The sequence below is a fragment of the Lepidochelys kempii genome, chromosome 6, assembly GCF_965140265.1.
Source record: "Lepidochelys kempii isolate rLepKem1 chromosome 6, rLepKem1.hap2, whole genome shotgun sequence".
Classification (NCBI taxonomy): Eukaryota; Metazoa; Chordata; order Testudines; family Cheloniidae; genus Lepidochelys; species Lepidochelys kempii.
The window spans coordinates 3,672,156-3,695,504 of NC_133261.1; the positions used below are offsets into that span (position 1 = coordinate 3,672,156).

At 49.8% G+C, this 23,349-nt stretch overlaps 1 pseudogene; it reads right to left on the reverse strand.

The window, feature by feature from the left end:
* Positions 1 to 176: 176 nt before the first annotated feature.
* LOC140912590 (olfactory receptor-like protein COR4) lies at positions 177 to 23,132 on the reverse strand (annotated as a pseudogene).
* Positions 23,133 to 23,349: the final 217 nt, after the last annotated feature.

The following is a 23,349-nucleotide window of genomic DNA, read 5'->3' on the forward strand; positions in this document are numbered from 1 at the left end:
AGTCTACAGAAGAAACTCTCCTGTTGACTCCCCTTACTCATCTCATTCTGGTGGAGTACCAGAGTCAATGGGAGAGCAATCGGGGTCGATCCAGTGAGTCTTCACTAGAGCTGCTAAATTGTCCCCCAGTGCATCGATCGCTGCAGCATTGATCCACCCCATAGTGGAGCCAAGCCCTATGTGTGCAGAGCAGCCATTGAAGGATTTGGTTGTCCTATTATGACACCCTTTGGGGGAAAATGGGCCCTCAATTTTGTCTCTATTGCTCTCCTCAGGGCATCCATCACATCCTTGTTCCTCAAGCTGTAGACGAGGGGGTTCAGCATGGGGATCACCACCGTGTAGAACACGGAGGCCATTTTGTCTGTGTCCAGCACGTAGCTGGTGCTGGGTCGGAAGTACATGAAGAGAATTGTCCCGTGGAACATGGAGACAGCCGTCAGGTGGGAGGTGCAGGTGGAGAAGGCTTTGCACCTGCCGTCGGTTAAGCGGATCTGCAGAACAGTTGCAATAATTAAGATGTATGAGATGAGGATGGTCCCAATGCTAATCACCTCTATCAGACTGCCAAAGAGGAAAACAAGGAGCTCGTTGACATAGGTGCCAGAAGAGGAGAGCTTTAGAAGTGGGTTCATATCACAGAAAAAATGATTCAGGAGATTGGAGTGGCAGTAGGATAATCTTAGCAAACCGCTTGTGTGTATCACAGAGTTCAGGAAGGCCCATAGATATGAACCAGCTGCCAGCCGTAGGCAGTGCTTTGGAGACATGATGACTGTGTACAGCAGCGGGTTACAGATGGCTACATAACGGTCGTACGCCATTACTGCCAGCAGAAGGCACTCAGAGATGGCAAGCAATATGAAGCTAAAATATTGGATGATGCAAGCTGTGTAGGAAATAGCTTTCCTCTCTGCTAAGAAGCTCATCAGCATCTTGGGAGTGATGACTGTGGAGTAACAGACATCCACGACGGACAAATTCTTGAGGAAGAAGTATATGGGGGTGTGAAGTCAGGGATCGATCCTGATTATAACCATCATCCCCAGATTCCACACCAGGGTGATACCATAGATCACTAGGAACATCACGAAGAGGGGGACCTTCAGCTCCAGACGATCAGTCAGTCCTGTGAGAATGAACTCGGTCACTGCCATACAATTTCCTCCAGCCATTCATTCAGCCTTGGGTGCTCGCTGCGGGATCAACCATAAAGGAAGGCATTAGTTCTTATGTGAATGGTGTATGCTAATATAAAGAACTGTGGTCATATGCAGAGAGACCCTTTGAGTTATGGAATGGAACCTGTAACAACTGATGGGAAAACCCAGAACTCCTTCACTTCTTCTAAGGGAGAAAAAAAAATCCTTTATCTCTAGGAAAGTGCATTATCCTGCTATTTAGTCTGATTTACATTTTGACCCTGATTCAGCTCATATTTTAATTTCACTGATTAGTGTAGACTTAGGATCCGTGGATCTCCATTATGCCTGTGAACAATAACATGGGTAGGAGGAAGACACAGTTTGCATCACACTCTCTGGTTATTGGGTGACAGTTTCCAGCACCGAAATTTGCCTTCATGTTTTTAAATCATTGGCAACCAGGCAGTACACAGTATGTACATACATTCATTGAGGAAATAGTTCAAAAATGGAACTTCCAAATGTATCCCTTCTGGACACTACAGCCATGCTGACTAAATCCTGAAGCTTCTTGTTCTTTGGCTGCTGAAAAATTACCACACATACACTTCTAATGATCAGACTAAAAGTGTGTAGCCAGGGGCGAATATTTATGAGAAAATTAACCACAATGAACATATTTTCAGAAACATATATTTATAATGATAAGAAAAAAATATTGTCACAATAGATTTACCTTTTAACCTAACTTTATAGAGATAAGAATAATAATATTCTATTATGATTATTGAGTTGGGATCAAACTGCCTGTAAACCTGTTTCATCCTATGTGAATATCCTCACTGCATCTCTTTCCTCACCCCATGTCACAATAGTGATTGCCAAATCATATAATAGTTAAATGTATTTAGCTCATGTCGCACATTCCAGTTTGTGAAATTATGAGAATGTTGTGGTTCTCATTCATAACACCCCTGACAAGTTAAAAGGTAGAGAACATCGAGTGTGATCAGCAGGTATGTATGTGTGGTATGTTTATTGTGGCCAAAGACGAAGAAAAAGTGTGTACGTGTGTGTGTGTGTGTGTACATATTCATACACATGCCGTACATACACACACGTGTCATTTATTTCTTTACCCACTCTTTGGTTGTGGCCAAATAGCATGCCAGTCAGTCGGCATTCAGACAAATATTACAAATAAAATGATTATTCAACTTCAAAGGCAGCTTGGTTAATGTGCAGTTCTACAGAAGGTACCAAGGAAGAAGGACTTGACTTCTTTCATCAAATGTGTCCAAGCAAAGAACAATAGGTCATTTAGGGCTTCATCCTGCATGGATCTTGCCTCAGTCCAGCAGAACATTTAGGCAGCTGCATTATCTTTTCATACAATCATAGAAACGTAGGGCCTGAAGAGGTCATCTAGCCCATCCCCTACCGCTTCTAAACCTTTCATCATTTTTGTTGCTGTCCTCTGGGCTGTCTCCAATCTATCTCCATCTTTCCTGTAGTGGAGCACCCAGAATTTTAAACATATTGATTTCAATGAGGCTTCTTACATTCTTAAAGTTGCTTCAAGTTAAGCATGTGCTTATATGTTTCTTTGGATTGGGGGCAGCATGCTCAGTACCCCTTGCTGGTTTGAGCTTGTATTATGGGTGAGCTGAGAAGTTGGGAAATGTCTGTGGATCCTAGGAGTGCTGTTAAGCAGAACTACAAAGAAACTGGAGGGATTTGACAGCTTTATATAGCATAGTATATGGATCTGGATGCCTAAGGGATACTAACATTATGCTTCAGGGCTTAAATGAATCTCTAACTATTAGAGTTCAGGGCGAGATGCGGGGAAGGGCTTATTATTCCACATCTGACTATTAAAGGTCATTAAACCTTCTTTTGAAACATCTAGTAGTAGCCACTATCAGAGACAAGACACTAGATGGAGCTCAGGTCTGATCCAATCTGGCAATTACTGTGTGTTTATTCAGTGTTTCATAAAAAGACCGGTGAAGCCAAATGCCCCTGCAGACCAAATTCCTTCTCAAGAGAGACTCTGAACCAGAGATCAGATAGCTTAATAGAAATTTGCTATAATGTAACTATTTCCTACCCCCACTTTTAAAGGAAGAGCAGGATTGATGCTAAAAGAGCTCTTCTGTCTGTTCATACAGCTCAGATCTATCTATCTATCTGCAAGCAAAAAGTTCTCTCAAAAGAGGCTGTTGAATTCCCCTTTATATAATTCAAGGAAAGATGGAGTTAAAAACATCAGAGAAAAGAGGAATGTAAACACATTCTACATAATGCTCAGTAGAGCAACTGAGCTGGCCATATCACTGAAAGCCCATTCAATTCACGGAAATGATTTATTTTCATTGGACTCAGCTCACCACAATCAAACCTCCACACAGCAGTCAGAGAAAGAGCTGAGCCTTACACTGTGCCTTGAAAACGCAGAGTTTTGACCTGTGTACCCAGGGAAATGACCTCCAGGTTTAGAAGAGTCCCCAGTGAGAATGATCAACCATCACTCCCCACATATTTAATCTTGGCCTCACTGAAGTTTATGGCAAAATTCCCATTAGTTTCAATGACCCAGTTTTTTTTTTCTTAGGTGTAATATCCCCTGCAATTTAGTGGATAGCTGCATTGGGCAATATCTGTGCTTGGGCTGAGTTTCTCATGACAGAGAACATGACAATAATCCACTCAGAAAGTCACCCAAGGTATGGACTACGAGAGAGAAGTCATGTGAAAGACTCAGAGCAATCTCCTTTCTGTTCCCACATCTTCTGATGTCTTCACAAGAGAGGAGTGCCCTGTCAAGACTATAATTTTATCCTGAAAGAAAAATATGGCTGCATTTCAGATTCAAATAATCAACAAGTTGACTTCTGGACATTTCTGTCTTGGGCAAGGTGACCTGAAAAGAGTTATTTCCTGATGTAAAAACAAAAGGAGATTTCACTTCTATTGTAAAGGTAATAATGTTCACTCCTACCTTCTGAGAGATGTTGTCTTTCTTGATTTCAAAGTATAGGATGGAAGTATGTTTTAATGTTTGGCATAGCATCGTTTTGAGAGAGAATCCCTGTTGCACTTTTTAGCTCTGATCATCAAGACAAGCATGGGCAGACTCATTAAAATATACCATATTTCTCTTGGGGACAGAGGATAATCACATGTAGATGCATTATCTTTGAAAATTTTGCAAAGGTTTCTGCCACTGAGGAGATATGGGCTCTGTGGCTGATGTAGAACCCATCCCCTGGCTCCCTGACCCAGCACCTGTCATACGAGGCAGGTTGGAGCTATCCAGGGGAAGGTCAAGGTATGGCCAGCCTTGCATTATTATGTGGTTATACTGTGCTGGTCCTGAGTAGGTTTAACATCATTCTCATCATTGATTCCCAAGGGGCTGTAACAGTGTGGCGGAGAGCATGACTTGTTCCCCGGCATGCAGCAAGCCTGCTCCAGCAATGGTACCTGCCATGTTCCATCCTGTTTGCCGGCCCAGGGTGCTACATGCAACGTATGGTGCTGGTTTTCCAATTTATTTGAACTCTGGGAGCATGACCTTGTGCCTGTGAAACTTTGCCACCCAATTAAATGTGACTTATGAATGGTTCTGAACAACCGCCTTCTGACCAGGTTGGAGTTTAGAACTTGAAACATCAGGAAAGAAGGTGGGTGCACAAATTCAGGGTTCCCGTTTGGCCCTGTTGTAGAGCAGTCTCCTCCCAAACCCCACTCCTCCCCTGCTCATGACCTTCTCCCAAGCATCCCCTGGTGGTCTGTAGCACCCTGCAATCCATCTCTCCCTCCTCCAGACTCCACAGCTGCACTCACAACAGATCAGTCTCACTGGCCCTTCCAGCTGGGTTTTATTTATTTTCCAAGAGACAACTAACCAAAAGGAGAAGAACAGCATAAGGCAATTTTGCTGCTGGCCTTAGTCTCTGCTCTCGGGGTCTTTCCTCCAAGGTTATTGCCAGAGTCTGTCTCTAGCCCTCCTTGCTGCTCCTTCCTTTCTCTGCAGCTCCTGCAATTCTCTCAGTCACTTCCTCTTCTGCTCCCAGATGATCAGTAAAGAATCCGCTGATCCGTGTTCAGGTGGGCCTTCTTAGCTGCTAGGGTTGGCTGAGCTCAGGCCTCCAGTCCTTAAAATACCAAACCACCCCAGTACAGGGCTATTTACAGAGACAGGCCATAATCAGCAATCTTGTCCTTTTCTACATCGCCTCCCTCTCTTTCTGCTTTACCAGTACAGTTAGCACCAATACCATGGGTATTTCTTTCTCCCATTCCATTCTTCGTGTGTTTCCATATTGTTCCCTCTGCGTGGAACATCCTCACCACACAACTTCCCCAATGCACCACCCTTTCTTTACTAATAAATAATAATAATTAAGTACAAATGACTTCAAAAGAAAGAGATAAAAAGAAATTCCCAGTCCTTACACATGCTGGTTTCTTTGTATGTGTCCATCTTCCTTAGGTCTTTGTATTAGGGAGTACCTTTAATTTTTCTGTCTTGTAAAGTACACACTATTGACACTAAACAGACAAATAATAGATATGTCACAAACAAAAAAATACCCTTTGGCATAAAGGTTGGTTTCATCAGTGTTGTAAGCCTTAAAAAATAGAAAATACACAAAGGATTAAAAGGTTTCAAAGTCAAGCACTTTCAAGTTAGGAAATACCAGAATGAGCATTGCCCACGCAACATTAACTCTGCAATAAATGAGGCAGGGATCCTACAGACAACAGACTCCTTCAATACACAGCCCCAGAGCAGAAAATCTTGTACACTGAATAAGGCAGGGTCCTGACGGGAAAAAAATATCATGGGATCATGTAATTAAAATCTGCATCATCACGCAAAGGACCAAGACAACTGAATTAAGGGTGCCAGGGCAACACTTATTTGGACATTTGCTAACCTGAGAATGCTAAAGGTTGTAATCTTTTAATCCTTTTTAAAAGCTTGACTTTGTATATCCAAATTATTTGACAGCTTAATTTATTGATGAAAGCTAAACTAAGAAACATTAAATGAAGGGGTTTTGGTTTGTTAATTTCCTTAGTTTTTTTAATAGAAAGAAAAACTATTATATAAGTGCTGTTTAAACAATGAACCTCTTAATCATCTGTTGTTTTCAGTATATATTTTATTGCTATTCTTATCTTTGTGAAGCTCCCTTTTCACCACTCAGTGCTGTGCTGACCACAGTATTGAAAGTAATTAAATTAAACTGTATTAAAACAAAAGTCATTTTATGCAACTTGAGTTTCAGTGAAAGTTCTAAGCTATAACCCTGAATGTGTAAGAACCAGATAAACAATATCCAAGTAAAAGAGCAGGAATTTTGCATCTTATTTTCACCTAGCCCTTACTAAGGAAAGTAGCAAACACTGGCCCTTTGAGAAGAAACAGTGTACCGTACCACAGTACAAACCCAAATGAGCCCAGCAGGCGGCTGTCCTGCTTATCCAAATCTGGTCCTGTTTCATTACAAACTTCCTTTCTGTGATGATGTTCTGGTAATAAGGGGGCAAGCAGTTGTCACAGGTAGCTGTTGCCCTGGCAGCCGGGGGCTAGTCATTCTCCCCAGGTGTGACAAGGAGCTGGAGGCAGGGAGCCCTGAGTGGTGGATTATCTCTGATGTCACAATGCTCCTGCTCAGGCAGCACCAGTGGGCAGCAAATGTGCAGTGTGTGTGTGTGTGGGGGGGGGTGGAAATAGGCTATCCCAGTGCTCCTGTTTCCCCAAATTTCCTAAAGAAACCAACAACATAACACCGAATTCACACCAGTGATTGTTCCAAACACATACTAATTAGTAGCTGAAATTTGATTTAAATTCCCCATGGTGTGTTTAGAACTCAGTGTTCCAAAACAAGGAGAGACCTTGTAAAACAGAAAATTTGGAGGCTCTGGTGTATTTGTGGTTGTGTTAAAATTGAATACTGCAACTTTACATTTTGGGCATGGTTCCTGGACCTACTTGCATGCTAGACAGCTCAGTGGGGGCTTAGCAGCAGTCAGTCAGCAGGTACCCAGAGACTTGTGCCTCTCTGTTATAGGCAGTAGCTTACATTCTCTCCCTCTGATTTTGGGGCTCTTGTGTGTTATTGTTCTTGCTGGAAGTTTGCAATGTCTTGCAAACTTCTCTACGTGTGTGCCACAAAACCTAAAAGACACACTCTAATTAAAAAATGAAATAAAATTCTGCAGCCAAAAGTCCTAACTTCCCCCATACTAATTTTCCCCTACTCTTACTCACACCTTCTTATCAACTGTTTGAAATGGGCCACCCACATTATCACAACAAAAGTGTTTTTTCCTTCCTTGGTATCCTACTCTTAATTCAATTGTCTCGTTAGACTGACCTCCCACTTGGTAAGGCAATGCCCATCCTTTCATGTGCTGTGTATTTATACCTGCTACTGTATTTTTCACTCCATGCATGTGATGAAGTGGGTTCTAGTCCACGAAAGCTTATGCCCAAATAAACTTGTTAGTCTCTAAGGTGCCACAAGGACTCCTCATTGTTTTTGCTGATACAGACTAACATGGCCACCGCTCTGAAAAAAATTGAAAATTTTCCAGGAGAAGATTTTTTTCAGCTGGGAAATGTTGATTCCTTGAAATTGACACATTCCTTGGGAACACGTCCATCTCAATGACATTTCGTTTGGTGGGGGTCCCGACCAAAATGGGATCGTGGGGGAGTTCAGAGGTTGTTCTAGGAGGGGGTCACAGCATTGCCACACTCACTTCCGTGCTGCCTTCAGACCTGGGCTCTGAGGGCAGCAGACAAGAATCTTTATGAAGTTAGAGGAGGTTCTAAGATGTGCGGGTGGGTCCCTGCGTCTGAGAGCACCTCAACTGGGGGATCCTACCTACTAGTCCCCTGGCAATTTAACTCAAGGGTCAATTTGGCGGCATCCAGAAAAATGGAGCCCTGAGCCCCAGAAGGAAGTGCAAGGGAAGCCCTGAGCCCCAGCTGCAGATGCCAGGCAGAAGCCCCAAGCCCAGGCACCCAGAGTGTGAGCAGGAGTGGGTAGGGGCATGAAAGTCCTGAGTTCAGCATCCCAGCCCTGGCTGCAACCACGGGGGTCAGAAGCCCTGAGCCCAGGCACACAGAGATGTGGCTGGAGCAGAAGTTACGAAGGCCAAACCCCTGAGCCCAACGCAGGGCTCATGCAGTGCACTCTCTTCTGCATGCCTCTGGTGTGTCTGATATCCCCAGCCCAGCAGACAAACAGCTAGAAGGACCCTACTGGCTGGGGGGATTCCATCAGGATGGGAAAATTGGATTTCACGGGTCAGGGCTACTTCGATCTAGCCAAGAAAGGCACAACAGGAACCAATGGCTGTCAGTTGAAGTCAAAGAAATTCAAATGAGACGTAAGGCACACATTTTTGACAGTGAGGGAGACTAACCCCTGGAACAAATTACCCAAAGAAGAGGTGGATTCTCTGTTTCCTGGTATCCTCACATCACAACTGGTTATCATTCTGGAAGGTGCCTTGGCACCTTTTCATGAATTACAAGCAATTGGGCTTAATATGGTGGTAAGTGTGTGAAATTTCATAGCCAGTGAAATAGAGGATGGATTAGGAGATCAAATAGTTTCACAATGTATATCTGTATGGAAAACCCAGTGTAGGATGAGGAATAGACTCTGCTGTTCTACTGGGTGGCCTGCTTGCTCCCCAGAATCAATCATGAGCAAGTGGGGAGATCCAGGGTGCAGCTCAAACATCCATCCGGGCAGGCCAGGGGCAGACATCAGGCCTGCAAGGGAAAGGTGAGTGTGGCAGTGACTTCACAAAGGCCTTTGGCAGGAACTCAGCCTATTGGGCAAAGATGATGAGGCGGGTGTGACCCCACAGAGCTCCCTTGACAACAGCCCAGCAGGACAGGGGTGCGGGGCAGGGGGAACCTCGGAGACCCCTGTAGCCTTGCTGCAGCAAGCTTCCATCTCGCGGTCTCTCGGTGAGGACCAAGAGACGGTTGGTGTGGAGGAGTTTCTCCAGGATTGTTTTCATTACTGTGTTGATTGTGTGGAAAGAAATCGTCATCTGTGTAGAAGGTAAGAAAAAATATAGGCTCTAAGTAGAAGATGGGGGACTCTATCCTCGCAAATTCAAAGGCATCACCATCCTCCAAGTAAAAAAGTTTTTCCTAATATCCAAGCCTTCTACACTGCAACTTGAGATCATTGCTCCCTGTTCTGTCATCTGCCAGCTCTACGAATTTCATGAGCATCAATCTTTCATTAGGAAAATAATTCAAAAATACAAATACAAAAGCTTGGAGTGAAATCAGTCCATCCTGATCTTTAGTATCTCGGGGTGTGCGCCTCGGAGGCCAGACTGAGACCCTTATTGGCTAGGGAAACCCAGGAAGCCCGCAAAAAATTCCAGTCCTCTTAGCAACCAAGCCTCCATAATCCAAGGAACACCTGAGGGCTGCGGGAGACAGAGGGGTGCTGAGAATGTCTAACTCATGATTGTAGATACAGAGATGTGTTATTGGCTTTGGATGGGGGACAAGTGTCAAATCTGTTGGGATTCTTGCCCCAAACAACCATTGCTTATTGTCCTTTCGAGCACAAGGGTTCTAACATGCCTGACGTGCTTAAATCTCTAGCCTGCTAGGACTTAGAGAATTTTTGCCAACCCCATGACACAGAGGGAGAGTGAAAAGGAGTGACCTCTCTTTGGTCACGCACCAAGGTCATGCTACAGCTAGAAAGAGAAGCATAAGAAAAAAGTTGAATCAAAATGTTTTGCATTTAACACTGATTTCTTAAACAAAGGAAATTTGAAGGGTGGTTAGTGAATTGAAATGATACGTTCTGGTCTCCACATGATTCTAGATTTAGGAACTCGTAGATCCATCCCCTGGCACCTAGTTTTTATCCATAGATTGAGGGAAGAAAAGAAGTTTGTCTGTTTTGTGAACTCCCAATGGCTTTCTTGACTTTCAATGAACCAGCCATTGAACTGAACTCTTTGAATAAACTGAAAGGAAGACAATAGTTTCTGCACCTTCCAAGGAAGCTATTGCTGTCCAAAGCTGGGTTAGTGTTTCAGCTAACTTTGCTTGCAGGGCCTTAGCTATCATGTCAGTGGTGTGACTGTCTTTAAAACTTGGCAGTGAACATGTTCCACTTCATGTTATTTTTTCCTCTTTTATTTAAATTATCTAAGAGATTCTCATAAATTTCTCCCTTAATTTAAAATAGATGATTTTTTTTGTGTGTGTGTGTCAAGCTGGGCCTTACAAATCTCTAAGGATGAAGATTCCACCACCTCCATAGGTCACACTCAGGGCCAGGGAGGCTGGGAGTAGAAGAAAATCACCAATGAAAACCAGGAGTCCAGACTCCCAACCCCCTGCCTCAGTCACGACAACAGGTCACACTCAGAGCCAGGGAGACTGGGAATCGAGTCCCGCTGGCACTTCCCAGCTCTGGAAGGGAGTGTTCCTCTAGTGGTTAGTGCGAGAGCCTGGACAAAGGCTCCATCCCCGGCTCCATCCCTGACTCTGTTTGCGACCCTGAGGCAGTGGCTTCTCCTGACAAGACCTTTGTTTCCATCAGTGGGGCTGGAGACACTCCTCTATAGCCCTTGGGTCGTCACGCTTCAGGAATGTGCATGAGGTATGAGGAGACCTGGAGATGGGAGGTGTGCGGCTGGTTGTAGGTCAGTGTTGTGAACCCCGGCTTGCTAGCCTGGGTGTATCCATCCCCTGGCAATAAAACATCATCTTGTTTTCACAGCCACTTTTGATCTCCAGGCTTATACCCCCTGCTCTGCTGGCAGGGCATTGGACAGCACCCTTTCCAGCCCACCTGGATGTGGGAGATCGAGGAGGAGGGCAAGAGACTAGGCATCGGTGAGTATCTGCCACCCAGCGCTTTCCCTTCTAGAGCAGGTGAGTGGAGTTCTCCAGAGCCATCCCCAGTGTGCTGGGAATGGCCCAGCAAGAGGACCCCCAGCCTTTCCCTTGCAGGAGACTGTTCCCTGTGTCAAGAGTATTTGGAGAGGACAGAACCTGCCAGGTGCTGAACACCCCTACCCCGAATCAGTGAAATCAGTGGGAACTGAGGGCGATACCTGCCTCATAGGATTGGCACCTTGTAAACTGTCGCTGGGGACAATCCGGGTGCTGCTCTTTCCCTGGCCTGGGAGGGAGCGGGACCTTCTGGGGTGGAGGGAGCTGCTTGTCCAAACTAACGGAGAGCCCCACTGCTCTGAAAGGACGAGACTCCCCTGGTGTCACAGGGCCCCAGGGCTGAGGGGGAGCGTTGAGAGCAGCCTGTGCTGTGAGCTGCTGCCAGTGGGTGAGGACGGCAGCCCCCGTGCCCTGGGGTGGGGTGTGTGGTGAGGAGAAATTGCCTCAGCGGAGGGGAGGTGGATGGAGGAACAGGCAGGCACATTAATGAGAGGCTGCCTTGAACCCAGACTCATGGCTGCTCCCCACTCATTCCCAGGATGCAGCGGCTGAGGCGGATGCTGAGGAGGAAGGCCGGGCAGGTGGCTCCAAAGCCGGTAGGGAGCAGCAGCTGGCTTGCCCAGGAGGAGAGCGGCCCCTCTGTCCCCGTGGGCAGGGAAGAGGCCAGTGGCCAGTGGCCAGGCGAGGAGGAGGAGCTCCCTGGCCTTGTGGAGGAGGAGGAAGACACCAGCTCCCTTACCATACCCTGAGGCACCTTCTGGCCCCAAATGGAGGTGGCCCAGGGTGATGCTCTGTAGGAGGGACCCAGGAGCAGGCAGCAGCCGGGCAAGGCAGTTCTGCGGCTTCCTTTACAGGAAGCAGAGGAGCCAGGAGCCGCTCCCCAGTGCCCAACTGGAGCCATCCACCTGCCTGGCCACTGAGGAGCCCCCAGCCAGCCCAGAGCAGGAGCTGGGCGACTCTGGCACGGGGACCAGCAGCTCCTCCTTCTCCCGAGGGGCCAGCAGCCCTCCGTGGGGTCTGACAGCCCTGAGGCTCAAGGTTCCCTCTTTGCAGGTGAGGGGAGACCCAGGGGACACGGGGGAGGACAGGGGCATTGGGGAGTAGTACCAGTGTGTGCCCTTTGGCTCACCAAGGCACCGGGACTGAGCAACAGGAGCCCCACTGACACCAGTGGGAGTGGCCCAGCCACACCCTGTGGCAGGGGATGCTGGACAGAGTTGGGGGAGCTCCAGCCTCCCCTGATGATGTTGGGATGGGGGGCTGATGGCCACAGGGCCCTGAGGCTGATGGGGCTGAAGGCGTCTCTGAGAGGAGCAGGGTGGGGCCCTCAATGCCGTGGGGTTTCTTGAAGAGGAGGGGGGACATTGAGCCATTTTTCTACCTTGCATTCCCACAGCATCAGCACAGATGACCCTTTCTCATTCTCTCCCTGGTGCAGAGACCCTCAGTGCCCAGCTGGAGGAGGTGGAGATGAGGAGGAGGAGGATGTGTCCCCTGAACAAGACACCATCAGGGTCATCCAGCAGCACCTCCAGGGCAGAGCTGAGGTACAAAAATCTTCCAGCTGCGCTGCCCCCGAGTCTGTCCTGCCCCTTGTTCCATCCCCACCCACACTGGGGGGTCTTGTCCCAGAGAATCCACCCCCAATAGCGGGCACTTCTCCCATGTTACCTGGCACCCCAAAGTGGGGACATTCGTCTCACGCAGGCCAAGGTGTCCGCTCCCCGCAGACACTGTCCCAGTTACAACCCCGTCTGTGCAGGGCGACACTGGTTTGGGGAAGCAGGGCGGCTTTCCCTGTCCAACTCCATGGGGTTCCTGAGCCCGGGAGCTGGTGTAGGTGGGGTGGGGAGGTCCCTACCTAACCATCTCTCTCTCTCTCCACCAATCCCACTCTTAGTGGGTGGAGGACAGGGCCAAACAGCTCCGCTTCCTCCATGCTATCCCACGTCTGTGCTTCTCGGCACAGAAGCAGGGGCGGGACACTCTGGAGCCACAGTTCTCCAAAGCTGCCCTTGTGGAGAGCATTGCGGTGAGTGGGACCCTGTGCCTGGCCCCTGGGGTGAGGAAGCCAGACATGGGAGGAAGAGTTAGTGGGGCTGGAGGGGTAAGGAGAGGAGGAGGGGTTCCTGGGGATGAGGGCAGGGGAGCAGGGAAGGGGAAATTCTGACACTGATGGGGAGCTGGCATTCAGGAAATTGTAAGGCCAGAGGGACAGCTGAGGGGAGGGAGGAATTGGGTGGGAGAGGGGGAAGGAAGGAGTAAGTTTGATGGATGGGAGGAATGGGGGGCCTAGCTGGTTGGGGTGACACTGGCTGTTTCTGCAGAGCATTTTGGCCTCCTCCCTGGGAAGCGCCTGAGGGTCTGCAGGCCCTGAATCTCACATGAGATTTTATCTCCTTGGGGTCTCTCAGAAGCTGATTGAAAATCTGCCCATGGAGTCTGTGCCGAGCTCCATCCTCTCCAGCTCCATGGCCGCGGTTTGCAACCTAGAGGTACCAGGACCCTCCCATCCAGCTGCCCTAACCCTGGTGCAGATCCTCTCAGGCCTAGATTAACTCCAGCCATGGCTGTTTGCATCCCCCAGCAGAGGAGGTGGGAACATCCCCTCTTTCCTGGCTGGGGGGTGATTTCACTCCCGTAACGTTACAGTGGCCATAGCGAGGGGATCACTGCAGGGGAGGAGGGTCATGTGCATAACACGGTCTCCTCTTTCCCTCCAGCAAACTGAAGCCTCCACTTGTCCTGGAGCTGGAGTCACGCCTCCTGCGGGCTCTACTCTACACCATCTTCACCATGGGCACTGGGCAGACACCACCCACTTCCAGGTATGTCATGATCCTACTTCTCTGTCCCAGGAGCAGGAGCGGCCTCTGGTCCCTGCTCCCTTGATTTGATGGAGCTGCGGAGAATAGGGGAGGGGTGAGCAGAGCTGGGAACAGGCCCGGGCAGGGAGGGGTTGGGGGGAACAACACAAACTGTCAGGGAGGACCCCTTCCCTCCAGAGGGGATTGCGTTACCCCTCTGTGGCTGATCCCAGCCTTCCCTCTTCTCCTCACTCTCTGCTCCGCTGCCTGGACTCTCCCGGGGATCCTACCTCCCACCCATTGCAGTTTGGCTGTTCCATACTCTGCTGGGTACCAGGCCCTGCACAGAGAACTGCTAAGGGCAAGGATTGAAGAGCCAGCAAGCATCCAGCCATGAACTCCTGCTAAGTGTCCCTGGAGTGATGTGAATGGCAGAGGCCAGGATGTACCTTTTGGGTCTGGCCAGGGCTCCCCAGAGAATCCTCCAGATCCCCTGACTAGGGTAGCCCCATGTACGATGACTGACGGGTGCTCCCTCTTCTTTCAGGCTCTGCACAACACCTATTTAGAGAGCCTTGGACACCATGCTCAGTGACCTGCTCACCGAGACCCCCACCACAGACAAGCTGCAGCACCTCTTGGAGGTGAGCAGAATGGGAGGGTCTGGGTGGGGGGGAATTTCCCATAAACCCTGTGGGAGGGCTGCAAAGGAGAGACTAGAAGAACCATGTTTCTATTGTGTCCTCCCAGCTTGTACCCAGGTGGACACAGTTTCCCAGAGCCCTCAATCCAGTGCAATGTTGGGGCCCTTCCGCCATCCGGGGTGGCGATGAATGGGAAGGGGGGACAGAGGGAAGGAGCTGGGACTGTCAGCCAGAGCTCTGCACAGTTCCATTGAGCACTAACAGTGAGCTCCAGGCCTGGCTGGGGACTGACAGACTGAAATCCGTGTGTCATCTGGGACACAGGCCTCTGAGAAAAATTACTGGCTCCTTTCTAGGGAGACCCTGAGATACAGGAGGAGCTTCAGGGAATCAGCTCTTCTGTCCTAGAGACACGGCAGTTCCCGGAGGGATTGTCCTCACGACCCCTCTATCCATCGTACCAAGGCCTCTGGAGCTGGGGTCTGGGGGCCCAGGGCATGTGCCTCGATCCTGATGGGCTGTTGATGGATCAGGGGTTCAGAGCAAATAGACCAGCCCCAAGGCCAAGCTTTGTCCCAGGCTGGAGAGACAGTGGCAGCTTGTGCCCAGCAAGACGTGGGCAGTGTCATGAACCCCCACATGAGGAGTCAGATGTTCCACGCTGAGGACGAGGTCTCAGCCCCATGTGGAGTGGGAGAGGCTCATTTGTAGAGCATGTATGCCTGACCGCTGACCCTCCCCTGCCTTCTTCTCCCACAGCATGTCTATTTCTGGCTCGACTCTAGGAACACCAAGGAGAGATCTTGGGCCATACGAAGCAGCACTGCCCTGCTCCGATTTGCCACCTCCCTCTCCGGATTTGACGTAAGTGACCATTGACCCCAGCATCCTGCAGAGCCAGGGCTTGAGTCAAATTCCTCATCCCTTGGTTAAGTGGTCCCCCCTGGCTCCCTAAAGGACTGTGATGTTCCATAGGCCACTGGCTGGCAGGGACGTGCCTGGCCTCACTGCCCTTGTTACTCCAGAGAAGCCTGGCAGTGAGTGCTCATAGAGGGCCCATGCCCTGGTCCCTTTAGTCCAAGCTCCCTTGGGGGCAGAGAGAAAGGGGGCTCTAGTTCCTCTCCCCTAGCGCCTCCTACATATGGATGGGAGCAGAGCTCTGTCCCAGGGGAACTGGGGAGCTGAAGGCAGAATGTTGATGGATTCCCCCCTTCTCCTCCTCCACCAGACCTCCTCCGATTTCCCCAAGGCGGGCAACTTTGTGCTGCGGCTGGGTCTCTACATCTCAGACCCAGCCAACGACATCAGTGGGCAAGCCAGGTATGGGGTCTATTGGCTGCAGAGGCTCCTGCTGCAGAGGAGGGGTAAGAAACCCAGCTGGGCAATGGGACCCCGTAGAAGTGAGTCCCTTGGAGACTAGCTCCAGCTGGCCATTGGGACACCAATAGAACGAAGGCCTCTGCTCTTAGACCAACTGCAGCAGGGCATAGGGACCCCGATGGAAAGAAGGCCTCTGTTTTGGGCCCCCACTTGCTGGCCAAGGGACCTTACAGAAAGAAGCCTCCTCCTCTGAGACTGACCCCAGCTTAGATGATGACTCACACTCATCTCCCTAATTCAGGGAGAGAGGAAGGGGACGAACATGCTAGGGAAATTGGTTGCTTTACCTCAGAGCCTGGCTCTGTCCACCAGTGGAGGGAAATCAGTCCACCCAGGGGGCTGCCAGCTGGTGAGGGGACAGGAATGGAGTTCTTTAGACACGTGGAGGGAACTAGCCCATCATGAGGGCAGGGGCAGGACTACAGGGGATGGACGCAAAGCTTGTAGGATGTCACCAGTTCGGTAGCTAGGGTCAGATCTTTATGTCAGTGGGTGTGGGGGGTTCTCAGTATTAGACGCCACCATTAACAGGCACCAACTCCCAGAGCACAGTGACCGTAAGGGTCACATGATTACTGTGATGAATGAGACAAATCCTGCTTGAGGTACTAAACCACCTGGTGGGGACCCTGCCAGTCCATTGGGCCACGGATGCCACGAGGACCCCGGCCAGTGTTCACCCAGCAAAGGGAACAGAAGGAAACAGGCACTAAAGCCGGATACCAAACCTCCCCAATGGGTGTGTCTTTCTCCCCCAGGGCTGAACATCAGAGAGGAGAGCGATCTGTGGTGTCGGGAGGGGCTCCAAGACACCGAGCGCCTGGCATACAGGAACATGGCCAGGGTGGGGGAGGTAAGGACTCTCCGCCAGTGCATTTCAGCAGCTCAGGTGTGGAGCTGTCTCCCCCTGCAGTGAGTGTGTTATGGAGGGGGAGGGATAGCTCAGTGGTTTGAGCATTGGCCTGCTAAACCTAGGGTTATGAGTTCAATCCTTGAGGGGACTATTTAGGGAGCTGGAACAAAAATCTGTTGGATCATTTAGTTGGGGATTGGTCCTGCTTTGAGCAGGGGGTTGGAATAGATGAACTCCTGAGGTCCCTTCCAACCCTGATATTCTCGGATACTTATTTCCAGCAGAGAGTGTTCAGCTGCAAGAGGCCGAGGACCCTGGGTTGGAGCCTTGCTAATGGTCCAGGCTTGTGTGTGTTTTATGGATCGTGGCAGAAAAGGGATCCCATCAGGGGTTGAGTTAATGGAGGATTGTATCCCCAGGGATCTGGCTCTGCTCACTGTCTCCCTGGCTGACACCCTGGTGTCTGAGAGGGGAGACCTTGGCTCAATGAGTTGGGAAGCTCACACCAGCCATTGCTGGACCAGATCCTCGCTGGTTTCCCTGCACCTGTGGAAGCACAGACAGGGTGTGGGATTTTTCCAGCACCATGGCCAGTCAGGGAGCAGAACCTGACCTGCCCCTGCCCTGGGCATTGGGTGAGGGACACTGAGATCCTTTCCTGGGCTGAGTCACTGCACCATGTGTGACGCTCGTGGGATTGTTGGTGGGGTGGGGAACAGGAACAGAAGCAGATCGAAAAGGCCCCTAACCTCTAGCAGGTGAGATGCAGGAAATAGCGCTGCTGGGAGCAGTAAGGGGTCTTTGTTGTCTTTGTGAGCTGGGTTCCAGACTGCGCAGACATGTTCCCAGCCTGTCATGGCACCTGTGGCGAATCCTGCACCAGAAAGAGCTATTCCTCAGTGCCTGCTACCTCTTACTGAAGGGGGGCGTTCCATGGTCCATGGGACCCCAAAGGTTGGCTGCCCCAGGACTCTTATCCACCTTGTGAGATGCTAGAGGGATTTGGAGCCTGGTTCTGGGCAATTGACAAGGGCTCTGGTACTGTTGGTTTTAGGTCTTTGGAGAGATCTTCACGGAAGGCCAGAAAAGATCTTTCCTCCAGGTGGTGCTTCTGGCCATCCACGACCCCCAGCTCCGTGTCAGCCAGGTTGGGCTTGTGCTAACATATTCCATCCTGGGGGAAGTCGGCCAGCTGATAGGGAATGAGGTAACCAAAGAAGGATCAGTTGGGGAGGGACCTCCAGGCCATTTACAGTCACTCCCATCCCATCCCCATGTACTGACCTGGGAGCCAGGAGAGGATGAACCCGGGCAGGTGCCATTGATAGGAGCCAGCTTGTCCCCTGAGCAGCTCAAAGCAGAGCAGACCCAGCTTGGGTATTTCCTAACAGGCATCACATCAACATGACACGCTCCTATTGCTCATGCTAGGGGCTGCCAACTCTCCCTGTGAGCCTTTCATACGCCTGCGGGCCTCAGACTGGTTCCTAGGGCCCTAGGATCATGTTATCCCAGCCACCACCTGCTCTGGCAGAACTGGAGGAGTCAGTCAGCAGAGGCTGCTGAAGTGCCCCATTCTCCAGAGCTACTGTCCATGGCATCACCTTAACAACAAGGGGGTCCCTTGGGAAAGTTGTCCACATCCTCTCACCCCACAGCACTACTGCCCAGAGCCTTCCAGCCCCTAAGCTGTATGGGGAGAGGGTGGCTGAGGGGATTCTGGGGAGCGGAGTTTAATCCCTGGCTGGGTTGGGAGGTAGAAGAGCTCTCACGGAGGGACTGAGAGGAAGGGGGCAGGAGTTCATTCCACAATGGTGGGAGTGGGGTTGGAGATCACTAGAGAGGAGACAAGATTTCATCGCAGGGGATGGGTGGGGGAATCCATCCCTCAGACGTGGGGAGATTTGGGGTGGAAATTTTGGTGGTTCGCATTGCCGTTAATGCCCTTCGTTGCCATGATTGTCGGAGTCTCTGACTGATTCTTGTTCCCTTGCAGCAGTAGGAGGTTACAGCGACGATAATGGCCCACCTCTTCTATATCCGGTGCTTGCATCAGGTTCCCAAGGAGCTGAAGGGGCTGTGCTGAGTGGGACAGCCTTGAAGGGGCCCCCTTCCCATGCCCAGAAGCTCCCAGTCCCTGCCGCAGGTACTGCTATTTCTCATTGGGCCTGGGGGAGAAGGGCTCGGGGGAGTGGACATAAACCCCACAGCACTGAGAGAAACCCAGGCCGAGCACCTCACTCCCACCACCATGTCCCAACCCGGCTCCTGGAGCTCAGGCCAGGCCAGATAAGGTCCCTTCCCATATGCCCAGAGACCAGTTTCGGAAGCATCAAGCTGTCAGGGCCATGGGGCTGGCCCAGAAATGAGAGCATCCTCAGAGCCAGGGGTTATCCTCAGTAACCATTGCAGTCTGGGAGGGGTGGCCTGATGTGGAGCCCCTCCCCTGTCATCACTGCTCAGACCTCCCCATGGCCCATGTCACCCCGTCGCTGTGAATGTCTGACCATCCCCCACCTGGGTCCCAAGCCACACACATGGTATCTGAACCCTTCCCATCCACAAATGAAACCCTCCCCTTAGCACCCTGGGACAAGGAAGGATCCTCCCCATCTGGCAGGTGGGGTCTGAGACACAGAGGAAGGGCTGCGATCCTGGTCACACACTACTGGGGGTAGATCTGGGAACTGGACTGGGTCCCAGGCGAGTCCCTTTCCCCCAGGGGCATCTTTATTTTCTGTCCCTTTCCCCGAGGGGCACCTTCACTTTCTACCCTTTATTCTCCTCTCCTGCTCGGGGGGTCTCTGAGTGCAAAATGAACAGGGATGGTGATGGGATCCTGGCTCATAGCCTGGATGGGAGCTCCCCTTGGCTTGGACCCCAGGGTCAGAGACAGCTTTGTCAGCTTGCTCTCCTTCTTTTATTCCCAGGAAGGGAGACCCCTGATGGGGGGTCTCTAGGTATCCAGGTGGGCAGTGCCTAGGAGAACCTGTAAGTCATCCTGGTTCCCATCTGCATGCACCACCCTGTCCTGCCCTGCTCTCCAGTTCCTCGTTTTTGAATCTTGCTTGACTCTTGGCTCCGCTCTCTGGCTATGACTTTGGCATGACCCTTGGCTCCAGATTTTGGTTACCAACCCTGGCTCAGTATTCTCCTTGCCCTTCTCTAGCCTCGCTCCAGGCCCTCCACCCACCCGCACCCGCACTGCCTCCTCCTCCTGATCTTCCTCAAGCCCTCAGATTTTGACTACCCGTCTTTGACCCTCGGCCTGTATCTGGACTCTGGCTTGACATGGCCTTGGCTGATCTTTGGTCTCTGGCCACCCGGCTTCGACCTCTGGACTGGACTTGGACTCTGGCTCTGGTTCTGCTTCTGTTTTGTTGTTGGACTCTGATCTCGGTTTTGACTCTGGTGTGTCCCTCGTCCTTGATTCTAGCACCACTCTTAGCCTAGGCACAACCCTGCACCTCTCTGCGACCTGCGCTCCAACCACTGGGCCTAATTATCACATGCAGCATGTGACATAAGGTGGTTCAACTTTTTGCAGAAAAGCAGTGGCCCATATGCAAGAGGGACACTCCACACCAGGTGTGAACTATGCCCTCACTACATGAGCCTGGCTCAGGGATACCCCTACTGGAGTTGTTGAATGGAAATGACTGAAAATGTTGGGGTTCCTTGAACCAGCTTCCACCCCTGGACCTACTCCACCATTCTTGACTTGGACACCCGGCATTCCTGATAAATACCTGGATTACATGGATACCTTTAAAAGAAATGTGGACTCGTTGCCTCTGCACCAGGACTATGACTGCCCTATTGACCTACAACCTTGGTTGAAAGTTACCTTTGGCTGTATTTACACATTGTTGGAACCAGAATTTTTGGCTCTCCCAGCGTACAGTCATGAAAACTGGTCCAAAGGGTTTATTAGCTACTCTGCATTTCCCACGGGTTTCCAGGACCTTTTGGGGAAGAAGAAATGTGGGACTCTACTATGCTTCTGTTTAGACAATTGGCCCCTGAAGAAAGTGATTGTTTGGAACCATAACCCCCTGCTGTGAATCCCACAATTGTTGGCTCACAGGAAATTTGCAAAGGTTTTTATCAAACTACATCTGTGAGGATTTGCAATCTAACACTCATTTGGGCAGGGGACAAATGGAAGACAGATTTCAAAACACACTATGGACATTTTAACTCTCTGGTATGCTATTTGGGCTCAATAACAGTCCCCTGCCCTTGCAACACTTCATCAGTGACGTATCTGGGGACATTGCGGATCCATAGAGTGTCATCTATTCAGGCGACAGACTTCTCTTTTTGGAGAACCCAGAGCAGCACACCCACAACAGCCAAAACTTTCTACCATTCCTCTTCCCTAATGCTTAATGCGATGACTTCCCCCCAGGAAGGGGAATAACTCACTGCGTGTGGGTGTGCCTTAGGCATGGCCTACACCAGAAAATTAGGTTGTCATCAATCCAAATCCCTGAGCGATGTAGTTAAGCCAACCTAAGTGCCTATGTAGGCAGTGCTAAATCAAAGGAAGAATTCTTCCGTCAACCTAGCTCCTGCCTGTCGGGGAGGGGGATTGCCTACGCCAACAGGAGACTCCCTCCCATCAGTGAAGGTCGCGTTTACGCTGTAGTGTTTTAAGGGTAAACCAGCCCTTACATTAAGTGGACCTAGCCTTAAGCCACACAGGCTATTTCTATACTGCTGCTGGGAGCTCGCCTCCCAGCCCGGGTAGGCAGACTCACTTTAGCTCCTCTAGATCTAGTGTGCTAAAACTTGCCATTTAGACATTGCAGCACAGACAGTGACTGGGTAGCTGCATGAGTTTGGACCCAGGGGTCGCGCAGGCTTGGAGACGGCCAGCTGGTTTGAGCTGCCACGGGTGCTGCAATGTCCACGTTACTACTTGTAGCATGTTAGCTTGCGTGCACTCTCTGAGGCGCAGTACAGACATACCCACAGTTGCTGTAACAACGGGCTGCTTGGAATTTCTCTTGGTTCAACAGAGACCTAGCACAGAAAATAGAATCCAAAGAAGCAATCAGATGTTTAAGCATATAGGAGAGAGGACTTTTAACCAAAAAGTGCTGCTCAATATTAATTGTAATATATCATTATAAAAATGGTCCCTTCTGGCCTTAAAAACTGAAAATCTATCTTATCCCTTATGCAGTCTGACGTTTTGGTTTTGCTTTCCTGGCTCGTGCTGTATATAGGAACACAGTCCCCGATCCTCAACGGTATTTAGACACCTAACTCCCAAGGATTTGGGCCATAAGAAATTATTTTACTGGTTCAGATTACAGTGGTGCCCAACCTTATTACACAGGAGGGCCATGTAAACCAAACAGTGGGGGCAACCAATTTCTACACATTTTAATAAGCTTTAAAGTCGCCGATATTGATTTATATTTTAAGATCAGCTTGTTTCCTGTGTCTTTGGGTTGTTTCTATGTACAGGATTATCTATTTGCACACATGTGTAAACTAAAATGATGTAAACATCGCACCAAAACACTAATGAATTGGCCCATGGGTGCTGGACCTAGGGGGGCTTCTGCACCCCCTGGCTTTAAGTTGTTTCCATCATATACAGGGTTTAATGTTTGGTTCAGTGGCTTTAAGCAGCCCCACTATAAAAATTGTTCCAGCGCCCCTGAATTGGCCATCAGTAGATTGTGTTCAAGTGGCCTGCAGACTTTACAAAATGCTCTGGTCGTACATATATGGACTGCAGGCCATAGGATGGGCACCCCGGTATCAGAAGAGTGGGAGATATAATCCTGCTAGACACCCCAGCTGTTTGAGGACAACTGCCACACAAGACACCCAAACAATAAGTCCCCTAAGGCAGCAGGGAAACTTTTCCAAAGAGACATTTTTGGTTTTCAGTCAAAAGTTTTAGGCTGAACATTTCTGGGGTTTAATATTTTCTGTAAAAAAAAAAAACAAAACAAAAAAAAAACAACAACAGCAGCAAATTTCCTGTTTAAAAACTCCCCTGTTTTGTGACAAGCATGAGTATTTCCATTGTTCAGTTCTGAATTTGCCAAGTTTCCATTTCAATGGGGAGTAGTTGTCACTCAGCTCTTCATGGGAACCCCAGAGAATGTTTCACTGGCGGTTACTGAACTTAGAACACAGAACTGTGCATGAGATGTTCAAATCCTTTGTCAACAGTTAATGTCACCTGCCACTGAGCTGCCCATTCACACAACTTCCAGCTCGGTCCCTCTGAAGTTTTCACTCTCATTCCCCAGCCTGGACTCACCAAAACAATTCCATGTCGTCTGCAAATTTTGCCATCTTACTGCTCGCTCCTTGTACCAGATCATAATAAATATTTGAAACACCACCAGTCCTAATGCAGAACATTGTGTCCACCCATATTTTTCCCTGTTGCTGTGTTGAAATTGACCTTTTATTCTACTCTTTGGCCCAGATGCTCAAAGATAGGTAGACTCCTAACTTCCACTGAAATCAACGGACGTTAGGTGTCTAGATGTCTCTGATGACATGTGCA